A 17,191-nucleotide genomic window follows, 5' to 3' on the forward strand; every position below is an offset into this window, starting at 1 on the left:
AAAGGATTAGCAGTCCATCGCCTTAACCACGCAGCAACTCGCCTGCACGTAGAGTTTTTCTGCATCTATCTTTAGTATGATGACGTTGTAGTTGGAAGCAAAAAGCTTTGCCAGGCACACTTGGCTTTCTTGAACACTAAAGACATCAAACGACGAGGATGGGATTCTAACCCACGCGTGCAGAGCACAATGGATTAGCAGTCCATCGCCTTAACCACTCGGCCACCTCGTCACTCGCCTGCACAACTTCCCGAAGCTGGTGTGTTTCAGCAGCTATTTTAATGATGATGTCGTTAAAGTCGGCAGCAATGTCCTTTGAACGGCTTTTCCATGCGCACTTGGCTCTCTCGAAACACTAAAGACAACAAACGACGAGGATGGGATTCGAACCCACGCGTGCAGAGCACAATGGATTAGCAGTCCATCGCCTTAACCACTCGGCCACCTCGTCACTCACCTGCTCATCTGCCCGAAGCTGGGCTGTGGTGTGTTTCTGCAGCTATTTTAAGGATGATGTCGTTAAAGTCGGCAGCAATGTCATTTGAACGGCTTTTCCATGCGCACTTGGCTCTCTCGAAACACTAGAGACATCAAACGACATGGATGGGATTCGAACAAACGCGTGCAGAGCAGAATGGATTAGCAGTCCATCGCGTTAACCACTCGGCCACCTCGTCACTCACCTGCTCATCTGGCCGAAGCTGGGCTGTGGTGTGTTTCTGCAGCTATTTTAAGGATGAAGTCGTTAAAGTCGGCAGCAATGTAATTTGAACGGCTTTTCCATGCGCACTTGGCTCTCTCGAAACACTAAAGACATCAAACGACGAGGATGGGATTCGAACCCACGCGTGCAGAGCACAATGGATTAGCAGTCCATCGCCTTAACCTCTCGGCCACCTCGTCACTACGCCTGCACATCTGCCCGAAGCTGGGGTGTGGTGTGTTTCTGCAGCTATTTTAAGGATGATGTCGTTAAAGTCGGCAGCAATGTCATTTGAACGGCTTTTCCATGCGCACTTGTCTCTCTCGAAACACTAGAGACATCAAACGACGAGGATGGGATTCGAACCCACACATAAAGAGCACAATGGATTAGCAGTCCATCGCTTTAACCAGTCGGCCACCTCGTCACTCGCCAGCACGACTGCCCGAAGCTGGGCTGTGGTGTGTTTCTGCAGCTATTTTAATGGTGATGTCGTTAAAGTCGGCAGCAATGTACTTTGAACGGCTTTTCCATGCGACATGGCTCTCTCGAAACACTAAAGACAACAAACGAAGACGATGGGATTCGAACACACGCATAAAGAGTGGATTAGCAGTCCATCGCCTTAACCATTCGGCCACCTTGTCACTCACCTGCACGTCTTTAGGAGGAAGGTTGGGAAACTCACAACTGTGTTGATAGAGGGAGATGTGCTTATGTTTCTTTTGTGTGCTGCTTCTGCTTTGTTGGTAAGAACCTAGAGAGAACGCCTGGGTCAAGAAAATGGCAGCATAGCTTACATTGGACCTCTCTCAGAATATGTTTGCAGTGTCCTTGCAATCTTCATTATCCTACCCAAACTGGTAGGGGGCTCATCGAATCGATCCAAAACTCAAACATGTTCTTGGAGATTGAGGCTTATAACTCTGCCCCTTTGTTACCAGGATACTCATAAGTATATCCCATAAAAAATACCGCACATTTTGTTCTTTGAGCTAAGAGAGAACAATTAATAAACCTCTATGTGCATTTCACTCACCTGTTTCATAGACACACCATGCAGCCGGCCGTTCCAAAAGGCTGATTACATGGCAGTTTAAAACGTGATACCACCCTGTCGTTCCATGTCCAGATAAAAGCACAGGAGACGTCGCTACCTTGTCTGGCATTCTTTCGCAGAGGCAATATCATAGTCTATGAGGCTCATCCGAGACGTGATCTTTGCTGGTTGAAAACTTTACCCAATACCCCGCTGGGATGACTTGAAATACAGTCAGCCTTGGCAATTTTTGACAGTCTCTTGAGAGGCTTCATGACTTGTTGTAAAAGGGAGTTTTGCTTTTGCTTTTTTTACATTCTGTTTTCGCTGTGGTGTTGAAAGCATAAGCTTGAAGGTGGCTGGTTTAGCCAGGATTTGGACCTCCCTTGAACGTGTTTTTGTATTTAAAATGATTATATCCATTAACCAGGAGGCTATCATAACTGAAATACAGCTATAATTAAAAGATTGCCATGAGCTGCACCCCTGCGGTTGACCTGTCCTCTAGGCTCCATGTGAAACTAAACACCAAAGATGGGACTCAAACCCATGCGCACAGAGCACAAAGGATTAGCAGTCCATCGCCTTAACCACGCAGCAACTCGCCTGCACGTAGAGTTTTTCTGCATCTATCTTTAGTATGATGACGTTATAGTTGGAAGCAAAAAGCTTTGCCAGGCACACTTGGCTTTCTTGAACACTAAAGACAACAAACGACGAGGATGGGATTCGAAGTGCAGAACACAATGGATTAGCAGTCCATCGCCTTAACCACGCAGCAACTCGCCTGCACGTAGAGTTTTTCTGCATCTATCTTTAGTATGATGACGTTATAGTTGGAAGCAAAAAGCAAAAAGCTTTGCCAACACACTTGGCTTTCTTGAACACTAAAGACAACAAACGACGAGGATGGGATTCGAACCCACGAGTGCAGAACACAATGGATTAGCAGTGCATCGCCTTAACGACTCGGCCACCTCGTCACTCACCTGCTCATCTGCCCGAAGCTGGGCTGTGGTGTGTTTCTGCAGCTATTTTAAGGATGATGTCGTTAAAGTCGGCAGCAATGTCATTTGAACAGCTTTTCCATGCGAACTTGGCTCTCTCGAAACACTAAAGACATCAAACGTCGTGGATGAGATTCGAACCCACGCGTGCAGAGCACAATGGATTAGCAGTCCATCGCCTTAACCACTCGGCCACCTCGTCACTCGCCTGCACAACTGCCCGAAGCTGGTGTGTTTCTGCAGCTATTTTAATGATGATGTCGTTAAAGTCGGCAGCAACGTACTTTGAACGGCTTTTCCATGCGCACTTGGCTCTCTCGAAACACTAAAGACAACAAACGCCTATGATGGGATTCGAACAAACGCATGAAGAGCACAATGAATCAGCAGTCCATCACCTTAACCATTCGGCCACCTCGTCACTCACCTACACGTCTTTAGGAGGAAGGTTGGGAAACTCACAACTGTGTTGATAGAGGGAGATGTGCATATGTTTCTTTTGTGTGCTGCTTCTGCTTTATTGGTAAGAACCTAGAGAGAACGCCTGGGTCAAGAAAATGGCAGCATAGCTTACATTGGACCTCTCTCAGAATATGTTTGCTGTGTCCTTGCACTCTTCATTATCCTACCCAAACTGGTAGGGGGCTCATCGAATCGATCCCAAACTCAAACATGTTCTTGGAGATTAAGGGTTATAACTCTGGCCCTTTGTAACCAGGATAGCCATAAGTATCTCCCATCAAAAGTACCGCACATTTTGTTCTTTGAGCTAAGAGAGAACAATTAATAAACCTCTATGTGCATTTCACTCACCTGTTTCATAGACACACCATGCAGCCGGCCGTTCCAGAAGGCTGATTACATGGCAGTTTAAAACGTGATACCACCCTGTCGTTCCATGTCCAGATAAAAGCACAGGAGACGTCGCTACCTTGTCTGGCATTCCTTCGCAGAGGCAATATCATAGTCTATGAGGCTCATCCGAGACGTGATCTTTGCTGGTTGAAAACTTTACCCAATACCCCGCTGGGATGACTTGAAATACAGTCAGCCTTGGCAATTTTTGACAGTCTCTTGAGAGGCTTCATGACTTGTTGTAAAAGGGAATTTTACTTTTGCTTTTTTTACATTCTGTCTTCGCTGTGGTGTTAAAGCATAAGCTTGAAGGTGGCTGGTTTAGCCAGGATTTGGACCTCCCTTGAACGTGTGTTTGTATTTTAAATGATTATATCCATTAACCAGGGGGCTATTATAACTGAAATACAGCTATAATTAAAAGATTGCCATGAGCTGCACCCCTGCGGTTGACCTGTCCTCTAGGCTCCCTGTGAAACTAAACACCAAAGATGGGACTCAAACCCATGCGCACAGAGCACAAAGGATTAGCAGTCCATCGCCTTAACCACGCAGCAACTCGCCTGCACGTAGAGTTTTTCTGCATCTATCTTTAGTATGATGACGTTGTAGTTGGAAGCAAAAAGCTTTGCCAGGCACACTTGGCTTTCTTGAACACTAAAGACATCAAACGACGAGGATGGGATTCGAACCCACGCGTGCAGAGCACAATGGATTAGCAGTCCATCGCCTTAACCACTCGGCCACCTCGTCACTCGCCTGCACAACTTCCCGAAGCTGGTGTGTTTCTGCAGCTATTTTAATGATGATGTCGTTAAAGTCGGCAGCAATGTCCTTTGAACGGCTTTTCCATGCGCACTTGGCTCTCTCGAAACACTAAAGACATCAAACGACGAGGATGGGATTCGAACCCACGCGTGCAGAGCACAATGGATTAGCAGTCCATCGCCTTAACCACTCGGCCACCTCGTCACTCACCTGCTCATCTGCCCGAAGCTGGGCTGTGCTGTGTTTCTGCAGCTATTTTAAGGATGATGTCGTTAAAGTCGGCAGCAATGTCATTTGAACGGCTTTTCGATGCGCACTTGGCTCTCTCGAAACACTAGAGACATCAAACGACATGGATGGGATTCGAACAAACGCGTGCAGAGCAGAATGGATTAGCAGTCCATCGCGTTAACCACTCGGCCACCTCGTCACTCACCTGCTCTTCTGGCCGAAGCTGGGCTGTGGTGTGTTTCTGCAGCTATTTTAAGGATGAAGTCGTTAAAGTCGGCAGCAATGTCATTTGAAAGGCTTTTCCATGCGCACTTGGCTCTCTCGAAACACTAAAGACATCAAACGACGAGGATGGGATTCGAACCCACGCGTGCAGAGCACAATGGATTAGCAGTCCATCGCCTTAACCACTCGGCCACCTCGTCACTACGCCTGCACATCTGCCCGAAGCTGGCGTCTGGTGTGTTTCTGCAGCTATTTTAAGGATGATGTCGTTAAAGTCGGCAGCAATGTCATTTGAACGGCTTTTCCATGCGCACTTGGCTCTCTCGAAACACTAGAGACATCAAACGACGAGGATGGGATTCGAACCCACACATAAAGAGCACAATGGATTAGCAGTCCATCGCTTTAACCAGTCGGCCACCTCGTCACTCGCCAGCACGACTGCCCGAAGCTGGGCAGTGGTGTGTTTCTGCAGCTATTTTAATGGTGATGTCGTTAAAGTCGGCAGCAATGTACTTTGAACGGCTTTTCCATGCGACATGGCTCTCTCGAAACACTAAAGACAACAAACGAAGACGATGGGATTCGAACACACGCATAAAGAGTGGATTAGAAGTCCATCGCCTTAACCATTCGGCCACCTTGTCACTCACCTGCACGTCTTAAGGAGGAAGGTTGGGAAACTCACAACTGTGTTGATAGAGGGAGATGTGCTTATGTTTCTTTTGTGTGCTGCTTCTGCTTTGTTGGTAAGAACCTAGAGAGAATGCCTGGGTCAAGAAAATGGCAGCATAGCTTACATTGGACCTCTCTCAGAATATGTTTGCAGTGTCCTTGCAATCTTCATTATCCTACCCAAACTGGTAGGGGGCTCATCGAATCGATCCAAAACTCAAACATGTTCTTGGAGATTGAGGCTTATAACTCTGCCCCTTTGTTACCAGGATACTCATAAGTATATCCCATAAAAAATACCGCACATTTTGTTCTTTGAGCTAAGAGAGAACAATTAATAAACCTCTACCCAGATAGCAAAAAATATCGGCACGGCTTCTTTTTGCCGCCGGCCCCAAACTGTCGGCTATAGGTGCGCCCCGCTGGCGGAGATGAAACGTTTGCCGCCGAATACGTCACTCCCATTTCTTGCGAGATGCCGCCGGCGAACAGCCGCCGGGCCGCCGACTTCATTCTCTCTGGCGGTTGCCGCCGTCTAAATGAACCGCGGCCGGCTGGCGGCAAGCCGCTTTGAAATCGACCAGCCATGTCATTGGCATGAGTGGAACTGACAGCATTTTAACTTTCACATTTAAAGCGATTATAATTATTATGTGAATTATATCAAATTTTGTTGTTGTTGTTGCTCCAAAGTCATTAGGGTTTATAACAGATTTGACTCAGTCTGATTCCATGATAAGGTTTAGGAAAATACATTTAAATTACGTTGAAACTCTGAAGCGATTCAGTGATATGCCTATGTAAAATATATAGAATTATTTTAGTCACTTAAGGTGACAATTCTTTACATTTCTTTGATTTATGCACAATTGAGATGCACAAATAGTCCAAAAAGAATTCCTTTTGTAAAACTTACTTGGCAATAAATATCTTTCTGATTAGGTTTTAAAATAAATATTTCATTCATGGTATGAACAATTTAGCAGAATAAATGGATGAAGTTAGACTTTTCACCAATGCCTGAAATCAGTGAACAGTGAAAGACATCTGCAACTTGGCCAAAAGCTTGGGTATGCTTTAGATTTTTTTTATTAATTTGCAACCATGGTAATATTTATAATAAACATGAAAATCCCTGTTTTGACCTGAAAGATAAAGTGAAATATTTAGAAATATTTTGTCTCTCTGTCACCCCAGGAAATTTCGTTTATGTCTTTCATTTTTTTACAAGCTCGATTTTTTTATTTATTTGACCTTTTACAGGTATAAGGGATTAATTTGCAATTGCGAGTTTTGCAATCTGTACAAATGTTTCAGAAAGTATTAAAGCACAAACAGAGAAGTACCTCCACCGGCCGAGAGGGGCAGTACCTAAAAAACGGAAGCAGATTTACCAACACAACAGTGGCCACTCGTCACACGATTTCAGTATTTGGAGAGGATATCCTATCTAGTCATTGACTACGATCTTTAAAGTAAGTACATTTTTCCTTTTTGTGTAACGCATTATTATGTTCATTTTTTACATTTTTAGTTCATCTTTTTCAAATATGTTCTTGCCTTACTAGTCAAGCTAGTAAGTTAGCCTTGTTTACAAAGTTTCCGTCATGTTTCTGACATAGCTAACGTTAGTTAGGCTAACGTTACTTAGTTTCTTCCTGGCGTTAGTTTTTTCTTTTCTTCTTTTAACTATATTTACGTTATGTTTATGCCAGTGTGAGTACTACAGTATGTGGTAGATAGTATTGGTCAGTCGAATAATTAACTAACTTACGTAACCAAATCCTGAAGGACAATTCTCCCGCCCACGTGGGAATGGTAACGTTAGCAAAATCTTTACGACAAGAAAGACTGATCAGTATAACTTGTGTTGTTTTCTAACTAAACATAATGATGTTTTGTTTGATTCGACAACCATGCTGCTAGTCTAGTTTAACTTACAGTGTTAGCTAACACATGCTGCTTCGCCTTTTTTACTCACTGAATTCAAGCATGTTCGACATGTTGAAATGTATCTAGCCTAGCTACAGTAAATCGCCAATGCTTTACATCTAGAAAGAAAGCTTTACATCTAGAAAGTTTAACTTTTGGTGTTTATATATATATATATATGTGTATATATATATATATATATATATATATATATAATGTGTATATATGTGTTTATATGTATATATGTGTGTGTATATGTATATGATTGTGTTTGTCTGAACATGGTTTTCTGTTGATCCACTTTTGAAAATGACTCGTTTTTTTGAAGGGGTGAGCATTTTAATGTTATTGATTTTGCCTGGAAATTAATCAAAAAGTATACTTTATGCAAAATGTTCTTCTATTTTAGATGGTTCACATTGTTCAGTTTATCAACGAGGAGGATCTGCCATTTGCAGTGGTTCCGCAAGAGTGGCTCAGCGAGAGCATGTGCCATTGGCCCCCATTTAACCTCAGCAAAAAGACGAAGGCAACAATTTAGCCATCCTCTGCACACCTCCACACAGCACCTGGGAGAAACATCATTTTAAGTTCATGAAGGGAGCAGGTAAATGGGTCTGACTTGTGTATTTGATTTTCCTGTATTTCATCTGTGTAATTTATTTTCTGTTTATTGTGGATAACTGACTCTTTCATTCATTATTCCCTACTTTAGAATCTTGGAAGTCTCAAGAAAAAAAAAACTCTAGAAAGATGCATCGATTCCAGAAAACCAGAAAAATGCTGAACTGGTATGTAAAATCTATTGCTGTGATGCTGGATTTGTGATCCTGCCACTAAACTATACCATTTGTTAGATTTTCAAATTTCTGTTTCCTCTTTCTCGCAACCAGGTTTCTCCCCAGTAATCCAGACTCCACTTCACAGAGCCAAGAGTTTGAGTACAAGTAAGTGATGTTATTTGTGAAGTTTTTTTGTCTTGGAAACTATTGCTTCTATTTGATGTCGGCATGAACCGGAAGTTACAAACGACTTTTCTCCAGTGTTGTTACGTATTTAAAAGTGAAACGGTATATTGAACGGAGGGCAGGGTTTTACTCTAGCGCTCCTCTTCTCCATCTCTGCTCATAGCACGGTTTGAGGGGAGTTGCCACGCCCTCGCACCATAGCACATGACCGGAAGAGAAGAGAAGTCGTTTCGAGGGGGGAGGGAAGGGTAACGTATTTGATTAAAGATTATAAGGCTACATGAATTTTAAAAGAATAATGAAGTGCCCAGATAAATCATTTATAATAAACACTACAATATTACATATAAAAATACGAATTGTAAAATCTTACTTCAAGAGCAGGTGAAACAAGTTCAAACAATGTTGAAGACGTTTGCTTGCACTGAGCAATTAGGCACAACTTGCAAACAGCACCTGTGGTTGTCGGTTTAATTCCCACTGGGGCTACCTGTACATGTAGTAGACCTAGATATAAAGTAAAATTTAAGATTGTATACTGCATATATTACAGTCTGAATCCTTAGCCTTTCACATTTTTTATTTATTTATGAGAAGCTTCAGAGAAATGTAATTTGTAACACTTTTTTGGATTTTCAGCTTGGTGTAGGGGATAAAGCATGTTTTAGAGACATGTTCCTGAAGACCATTGTTCAAAGTAAGTTGGATATTTTTTTTAGATTTAAGTAGATGTGTATGTCCTATTGTCCTCATGCAATTCAAATTAAATGACAGATCTGTATTTTCTATATTAGCCATCCGGAAGGACCCGGCAACCCAGGATGCACTGATGAGGCGGTCCAGGTTAACGTTACGCGTTACCTGAAAGGAGCATCTGACCGTGAAGGCAGAAAAAGGCGCCGCACAGCTGAGAGGGACCCACAGCCGACCACTTAAAACTAGACTGACTACTGACACCCCAGAATCACTGACAACTGGAATCCTTTCTTTATCTTGCAGTCAGTAGAATCAAGACCCCTAAAGAAGTCAGAAGTGTCAGACTACACTCACTCACTGTGGAAATTACTTTCTTTTTTTCTTTTTCAAATAAAGCTTGTAAATCCTTGTGCCACAGGTCAGCATTGCCGTTATAATGGCCTATTCTACTCCAGAGCTTTACTATAAATTACTACCACTTATCATATTGTTAGAAATGGCTTGTAAATGTAGTTATACTTTTATTTATTTGGTATCTTGCACATTATTTGGTATCAAATATCCTCTTTACTTGTCATAATGTTTACTGGTAATTTTTTACCCTAGAGCTGTCCTTTTTATATGAACACTTATTGTAAGTGTTGTAATTTGCTTGTAAGGCTGTTTAACCAAAATTGAATTGGAAACCTGCATGTTAGTATATTGATTTATTTATTTTTCTGTTATGTTTCAGTGATCTGAAATATCTTGTTTAAATGACAGTTACTGTACTTTGAAATGTGGAATAAAAATGCCAATTGTAAATTTGTCTGGTTTGAGCAATCATTATTCTTGCTAAACTGCATGCTATAAATAAAAAAAATATATATAGCCAGAATAAGCGGCGGCAGAGCGCTCGAAAATAGCGTTTGCCTCCGGCGGGCCGCGGAAGGACGGCCTTCAATATAAAGGCGGCGGAACGGCGGTTGGCCCGCGGGCCGGCCGCTTAACGAAGGCGGTATGAAGGCGGCTGCCGCTTTTAAAAAGCGGCTGCCGCCGGCGGTGCGCCGTCCAACGTGTTTGCGATGTCGCCATTCTGACGCTTCTACTGCCGCCGGAGAACCGACGGTGGTCCGCCGACTCATTGCTATCTGGGTATGTGCATTTCACTCACCTGTTTCATAGACACACCATGCAGCCGGCCGTTCCAAAAGGCTGATTACATGGCAGTTTAAAACGTAATACCACCCTGTCGTTCCATGTCCAGATAAAAGCACAGGAGACGTCGCTACCATGTCTGGCATTCTTTCGCAGAGGCCATATCATAGTCTATGAGGCTCATCTGAGACGTGATCTTTGCTGGTTGAAAACTTTACCCAATACCCCGCTGGGATGACTTGAAATACAGTCAGCCTTGACAAATTTTGCCAGTCTCTTAAGAGGCTTCATGACTAGTTGTAAAAGGGAATTGTACTTTTGCTTTTTTTACCGTGGTCTCGAAAGCATAAGCTTGAAGGAGCCTGGTTTAGCCAGGATTTGGACCTCCCTTGAACGTGTTTTTTTATTTAAAATGATTATATCCATTAACCAGGGGGCTTATTGTATTGATCCGGATCTCAACAACGTTTTCAGAAATGAACATGAGCTTTATATACAGCTATAATTAAAAGCTTGCCATGAGCTGCACCCCTGCGGTTGACATGTCCTCTAGGCTCCCTGTGAAACTAAAAACCAATGCGCACCCATGCGCACAGAGCAAAATGGATTAGCAGTCCATCGCCTTAACCACTCGGCCACCTCGTCACTCACCTGCACATCTGCCCGAAGCTGGGCTGTGCTGTGTTTCTGCAGCTATTTTAATGATGATGTCGTTAAAGTCGGCAGCAATATTATTTGAATGGCTTTTCCATGCGCACTTGGCTCTCTCGAAACACTAAAGACAACAACCGACGAGGATAGGATTTGAACCCACGCTTGCAGATCACAATGGATTAGCAGTCCGCCAGCTGCCGAAGGATAGTCTGTCAAAATGGGGATAATGTTGAACAATGTTGAACGCCACAGCCAATCACGTCGACGCGCTATAACATTTGCAGCCAATTAGAGAGCGCCATCCTCGACATTATAACATTTGCAGCCAATCAGAGAGCGCCATTCTTGACTTTTTCCTTATCATTTTCGACATTTGACCAATCAGAGTACAAGGAAATGTCGATGGCACGTTTACGCTTAGCACCGCTAGGAGGAGGAGTCAGGAAGCTAGCCAAGTGTCAATCAAGTTGCCGAACTGAGCCGAAGGTGTACGAAGTAATGACATATCCTGAGGGGCGTGTCAGAGGTCAAAAAGTTCAGACGTCGAGCATCACTGTCACGGAGGTCAGGCAGCATAATTTTAACGGAGGACTGCAAAACTTATTTTTCGGTAACTTTAACTGTATTTTCGGACAATGTAATTTTATATTTGTATATAATTGTATATATTATAATTGTAAATATCGTGTGTGCTTTTTTTAAAGAAATAATTTGTATTACAGTAGTTTTGTTCAAAACGATATAACCTAACCGTTAGCCCCCCAACAAAAAAATGTCTGGCAAAAAATCCCATAAAGCCATGTCAGATACTGACTGGATTGCAAGGCTAAAAAAGTTTGCCAGCACAGGAGTTTGGCCATCAAATGAGGGTAACAGGCCAGCTCCTCGACAGAAAAACTGGCATGACGTGTACCAAAGGGTGAATGTGCTTTTGTCACCTTTGCATGATGTAATAATTGTAATCCTAATCATTTAATTCTATGTCATCATTATTTATAGATATGTATGTAGATAATGTTGCAGGTATTTGAGATTTATGTTTATTTATGTAAAAAAAAAAACTTTTTTTTGCACTGGGAGATTCAGAGATTTGAGGCAGTGGGGGTGGGGATGTTGAGTGAATGGATGTTTTTTTGAAGGTGTGAAATGTTCCTCTCTTGTTCTTTTAAAGGAGAATACAAACTTTACTCACTCTTTATCTCTAATTTTACAGTTTGTATCTCCCCTTCAAAGAACATGAATAAAAATAAATGAAACACTACAATAAATTAATGTGGCATTCATACTGATAAGTTAGAAATGCATGTATTCTATATTATATGTGTAATAATGTTTACAGATTGAAAGATGTCCGATGCAGTCTCGCGGCCAGACAACCTTGCTCGGAGCGGTCCCAAAGTGCATATGTGGTTTTCTCACTCAAAAGGTAACAATGTAAAGATGTAACTTGTATTTTTGGTAAGTGTGGTAATACACAGACAAAAAAATAAGTTTAAGAAAGAAAGCAGGTCCTTTAGTTATATAATGAATGATAGGATCAATAGATATTTTCTCATTTTACATTTTATTATATTTTTGGCCAATGTGCTGTTACAATTCAATTTGTCTTTTCATTGAAATTGTTTTGCCCTTTTTTAGTTTACCAAGCCAAGATTTGGTGGGTCCCACATTGCTGCTGCAAAGCCAAATCTGAGTGTGGCTAGGAGACCATCTCAGGCTGTTGACCAACCCAGCGCAGCAGTGTCCAGTGCCCCTACACCAAGCACCACTGTCTCTGTAAGTACTGGCATAATCCACATTGCATTCTAAGACACATTCCACATCTGTGCACTTTTTAGAAATATATTTTGTATGCAGGAAATCTTATCATAATGAATTAAGAGCAATACTATACAGTTTTCACACAATATGCAGTCAGTGAACACATTTCCACAATGCTTACATTTTCTTAACAGACAAGCTATACCTCCCAACAAAATTATGGATTGTTTTTGTAGTATTTACAAATGTTAACACACACCACCCCACAATAGCAAAAACAATATTCCAAACCTTAGATACAGTATAAAAACCTCGGCTTCTTCAATGATATCAGTTCAAAAACAATATATCTCAGCTGATAATAAACAAACAATTGAATAATTGACAGACACCTGATTTATGTTGGGTAAATTGGGCCAACCATAGCTGATTCCAGTCTGGCTTAGACTCAGTGGCAGGGGTTATTTTTTTCTGTTACATTGACACTTATACATTAAAAGGAGGACTTTGAGGAGTGATGTTTTTGGAAACAGAAAAAGACAAACACTGTAATGTCTGGACGAGGAAAAGTAAGAGCAAGGGGCCCAGGGAGAAGAGCAGGCCCAGTGAGAGGTGCAGTGAGAGATGCAGTGAGATGTGCAGTGAGATGTGCATTGACAGATGCAGTGAGAGATGCAGTGAGATGTGCAGTGAGATTTGCAGTGAGATGTGCAGTGAGAGGTGCAGTGAGAGGTGCAGTGAGAGGTGCAGTGAGAGATGCAGTGAGATGTGCAGTGAGAGGTGCAGTGAGATGTGCAGTGAGAGGTGCAGTGAGATGTGCAGTGAGAGGTGCAGTGACAGATGCAGTGAGAGATGCAGTGAGATTTGCAGTGAGATGTGCAGTGAGAGGTGCAGTGAGATGTGCAGTGAGATGTGCAGTGAGAGGTGCAGTGAGATGTGCAGTGAGATGTGCAGTGAGATGTGCAGTGAGATATGCATTGAGAGGTGCAGTGAGAGGTGCAGTGAGATGTGCAGTGAGATGTGCAGTGAGATGTGCAGTGAGATGTGCAGTGAGAGGTGCAGTGAGAGGTGCAGTGAGAGATGAGAGGTGCAGTGAGAGGAGCAGGACCAAGGAGAAGAGCAGGCATAAGGACTTTCAAGGGCTGCAAGAACAGTAGTCAGTGATGAAATTCGTGCCACTATCATTGACCATGTAATCAACCACGGTCTTTCACTAAGAGAGGCTGGTAAACAGTAAAGGGAAAAAAAACTGATTTGCTTTTTACTGGAATACTGTACATGTGGACATACAGTTCCCAACCAATAAATTTAGTGTAAAAATGGTGGATTGCATGTTTTGTATGCAAATACCTGTAAAACTGAAACACAAAAGTCTATGAAGTTTTTGTAATACAATAGCCAGTATTTTGAAACCTGGTGTACTTTGATTGACTGCATGTACCTTGTGAAGTGAAAACAAGTGTTATTCTTTGACATAATAATTTCATTCTGAGTCAGATTTCCAGTGTTTTGGTAAAGTTAGTGTGTTCAGAGAAAGATGTGTTCTATTTTGAAATGAAGAGTTAGTATATATTTACAGTTTTTTTCAATTGTTTACACGCAATTTTGAAAACCTCTACCTCCTTCTCCTCTTCATCTACCTCCTTCACCTCTTCCTCTACCTCCTTCTCCTCTTCATCTACCTCCTTCACCTCTTCCTCTACCTCCTTCTCCTCTTCCTCTACCTCCTTCTCCTCTTCCTCTACCTCCTTCTCCTCTTCCTCTACCTCCTTCATCTCTTCCTCTACCTCCTTCTCCTCTTCCTCTACCTCCTTCTCTTCCTCTACCTCCTTCTCCTCTTCATCTACCTCCTTCATCTCTTCCTCTACCTCCTTCTCCTCTTCCTCTACCTCCTTCATCTCCTCTTTGAGCTCCTCCTCTTATTCTCACTCTTCTTCTTCTTCTAGCTCCTTCCATTTTTGTTGAAGACCGGTGAACTCACCTGCTGCCTTTTATAGCACTCCTGAGTGATGCGTTTTCAAATTAGCACATGTGTGCTTCCATGCCTGATGGATGTGCATATCCAATTCATTCATTAGTGTGGTCAATGGCAATCCGGGGCTTTGTAATGACAAGGAAGTAACCTCACAATCCTTATCTGTGTCTAAGGTGTGAAAATGTGTGTAGAGTTTTACAAATCACTGTGTGTAATGTTTTGCTTAAAGGGTAAAGCAGACATTGTGTGTAATGTTGTGCAAATCTGTGGAGGGGTTTTGCTCATTGGAGTAGAATTTTGCAAATTGTGTGGAAATTTTTATTTTAGTGTGTAAACAGTCATAAAAATCTGTAACAAAATGTGTTCTTGAGAAGAAAATTATCCATTTGGCCAATTGTGTTTTGTTGGTGTGAGTCTGTGTTAAGAGTTTAGGAAAAAGTATCTGAAGTATGGGTAAGCGCTTGTTAGCGATTGAAAAAAACTGTAAATACTTTTGAAAACAGATTCAAATAAGCGGCGATCCTAAATTTCAATATTATTTCCCACTATTACTGTTTTTGACTGTATTTTAATCATATTTCAAAAACAAAAATAATCTTACTGAACATAGACCTTTAAACAGTATTGTATAATTCCATCTAGGATTAGTTAAAATTATTGGACAGTTATGACTGTTTCTTTCTCTTGTTATATATGCAACATATATTATATTTCATTGCATGTTGTCTCGGTAAGTAATTTCAAATTTTATTGGTCTAAAATAATTGAATTTGCATATTAACTGTCACAACTCAGTAGAGTCACACAAATTAGTGCTAGCAGCTGACACAATTCTGAAAACTATTGGAACAAATGTATACATTTTATTCTATAACCTTAAGTACGTATTTGACATCCAATATTTTCTATTTTATATGAGGGTAGTCTTGGATAGATAAAGCGGTAATTAAATAAATGACCTGCTAGACTAAATGTTTTGTCTTTTTCCTTCACAGACTACTCCTTCGGGGGCATTACTGCAAGATGCATCTGCAGTTCGACTGCTTCGTTTGTGGTCGGACACTTTGCCACCAGAGGATCACAGGTGGATTGCCAGCAGGCTTTTTAAAATGGGGCCCAAGGGAAAACCAGAGCTTCGAGACAACCTACAGCTCTGGTATTACCCACCACAGCCAGCACTTATTTACAACCAGGCTCCAGCTCCAGACAGATTTTTTTGTCATGCTCTGTTGCTGTGGATGCCGTACAAGCTGTGGAAGATCAAGCCTCTCTGTCCCAATTCTGCCTGCGGGCAGCATCAGCTGACTGGAGGCGGTCTGCACAAAAGGGCACGGCAGGTTCTGGACAACGATAGGATGTACAACATGGTCACAGAAACCCTCATCTGTACCAAGTGTAAAGCCTCGCATGTGTCCTGGAGTCAGACTGTCCTGCAACAGCTGGATCTGGGCCATCACTCTGAATTTCGGGTCATCCTCACGCGAGAGTAAGTACACTTTAATTCCACATCCAGTTGATAGCCCATCATCACATATGTTTGCAAATACTTTACAAATCAATTATGTAAAATATATGAATGTGTGGATTTTGCTTTTCCTAAGGTATATCTGTGATATGAGAGTCATTCTGCTCCTGCGTGAGCGTGGCCTAGGCAGCAATCCCACGCGGGTCATCAAACAGCTGCGTGAGAACCACAGTGAGGAGTGGCTCCAGCGTATGGCCCGGTACACCACCCAATGTGTGGACTTCCTCAAACGACCCGGGGTGTTGCAAATACAATTCCAGGAACCCCCAGAGCCTACAGTGGTCCCAGGCTGCAAGTGGCTGCTCACCGTGTACAGCCAAGACATCCTGACAAGGCTGGATGATATCCATGCAAGGATAACATCTACGTATGGTTCAGTCTTGAAGATGGATTCCACTAAAAAGGTTAGCAGGGGATTTTTGTTAATTTATGGTGTTTACTGTTATATCATTTTCAGAGCATGAGTATCATATTCTACATGGTGTGATGTTTCATTGCATTGCATGCTTCCTGTCATCTACTGCAGATCACTAAGAAGCTGGCTGGGACGGCAAGGGGAACGGGACTCTGGCTTACCTCTGTTGGCAATGAGTTTGGTCAGGTGCTCATGAGTGTGCTGACAGCACAGGAAGGAGCAGGACTGGACATGATGGTCGATGGTCTGGTGAAAAGGTACCAGCAGGCTAGTGTGGATCCACCTGCTGTTTTGTACGTGGACTGTGGCTGCTGCACTGATGTGGGTGAGACCAAGCTGAAAACCAGATTCAGAGGGTGGCCTGATCTCATGATTCGCTTGGACATCTGGCATTTTATGCGCAGGATTGCCATGGGGTGTACAACTGATGCCCATCAGCTGTATCCCATCTTCATGTCACGGCTGTCAGCGTGCATTTTTGAGTGGGATGCGGCTGATGTTTCTATGCTTCGCAAAGCAAAGAGAGAGCTGTTGATATCCCAGGGTTGGCCTGCGCTGACAGATGAAGATGTCAACAAGCATCTTACCAGGAATGAGCTGGCACTCCATTGCCGGAGGAGGACCT

At 42.5% G+C, this 17,191-nt stretch overlaps 9 non-coding genes across 9 annotated transcripts; 3 read left to right on the plus strand and 6 right to left on the minus strand.

Moving 5' to 3' along the window:
• Positions 1 to 150: 150 nt before the first annotated feature.
• Positions 151 to 232, minus strand: trnas-gcu (transfer RNA serine (anticodon GCU)). The gene has a single exon. It is a non-coding gene; the product is annotated as a tRNA-Ser (tRNA).
• A 137-nt stretch (positions 233 to 369) lies between these two features.
• On the minus strand, positions 370 to 451 carry trnas-gcu (transfer RNA serine (anticodon GCU)). Its single transcript has one exon. It is a non-coding gene; the product is annotated as a tRNA-Ser (tRNA).
• A 370-nt stretch (positions 452 to 821) lies between these two features.
• On the minus strand, positions 822 to 903 carry trnas-gcu (transfer RNA serine (anticodon GCU)). The gene has a single exon. It is a non-coding gene; the product is annotated as a tRNA-Ser (tRNA).
• A 967-nt stretch (positions 904 to 1,870) lies between these two features.
• LOC143741707 (U4 spliceosomal RNA) lies at positions 1,871 to 2,011 on the plus strand. The gene has a single exon (XR_013205199.1). It is a non-coding gene; the product is annotated as a U4 spliceosomal RNA (small nuclear RNA).
• A 1,679-nt stretch (positions 2,012 to 3,690) lies between these two features.
• LOC143741843 (U4 spliceosomal RNA) lies at positions 3,691 to 3,831 on the plus strand. Its single transcript, XR_013205251.1, has one exon. It is a non-coding gene; the product is annotated as a U4 spliceosomal RNA (small nuclear RNA).
• Positions 3,832 to 4,275: 444 nt separating this feature from the next.
• On the minus strand, positions 4,276 to 4,357 carry trnas-gcu (transfer RNA serine (anticodon GCU)). The gene has a single exon. It is a non-coding gene; the product is annotated as a tRNA-Ser (tRNA).
• A 137-nt stretch (positions 4,358 to 4,494) lies between these two features.
• On the minus strand, positions 4,495 to 4,576 carry trnas-gcu (transfer RNA serine (anticodon GCU)). Its single transcript has one exon. It is a non-coding gene; the product is annotated as a tRNA-Ser (tRNA).
• Positions 4,577 to 4,946: 370 nt separating this feature from the next.
• trnas-gcu (transfer RNA serine (anticodon GCU)) lies at positions 4,947 to 5,028 on the minus strand. Its single transcript has one exon. It is a non-coding gene; the product is annotated as a tRNA-Ser (tRNA).
• Positions 5,029 to 10,380: 5,352 nt separating this feature from the next.
• LOC143742155 (U4 spliceosomal RNA) lies at positions 10,381 to 10,521 on the plus strand. The gene has a single exon (XR_013205365.1). It is a non-coding gene; the product is annotated as a U4 spliceosomal RNA (small nuclear RNA).
• The last annotated feature ends 6,670 nt before the right edge of the window (positions 10,522 to 17,191 follow it).

The sequence above is a fragment of the Siphateles boraxobius genome, unplaced genomic scaffold, assembly GCF_051911475.1.
Source record: "Siphateles boraxobius isolate OS27281-9 unplaced genomic scaffold, OSU_SipBor_1 1, whole genome shotgun sequence".
In the NCBI taxonomy this organism is placed as follows: domain Eukaryota; kingdom Metazoa; phylum Chordata; class Actinopteri; order Cypriniformes; family Leuciscidae; genus Siphateles; species Siphateles boraxobius.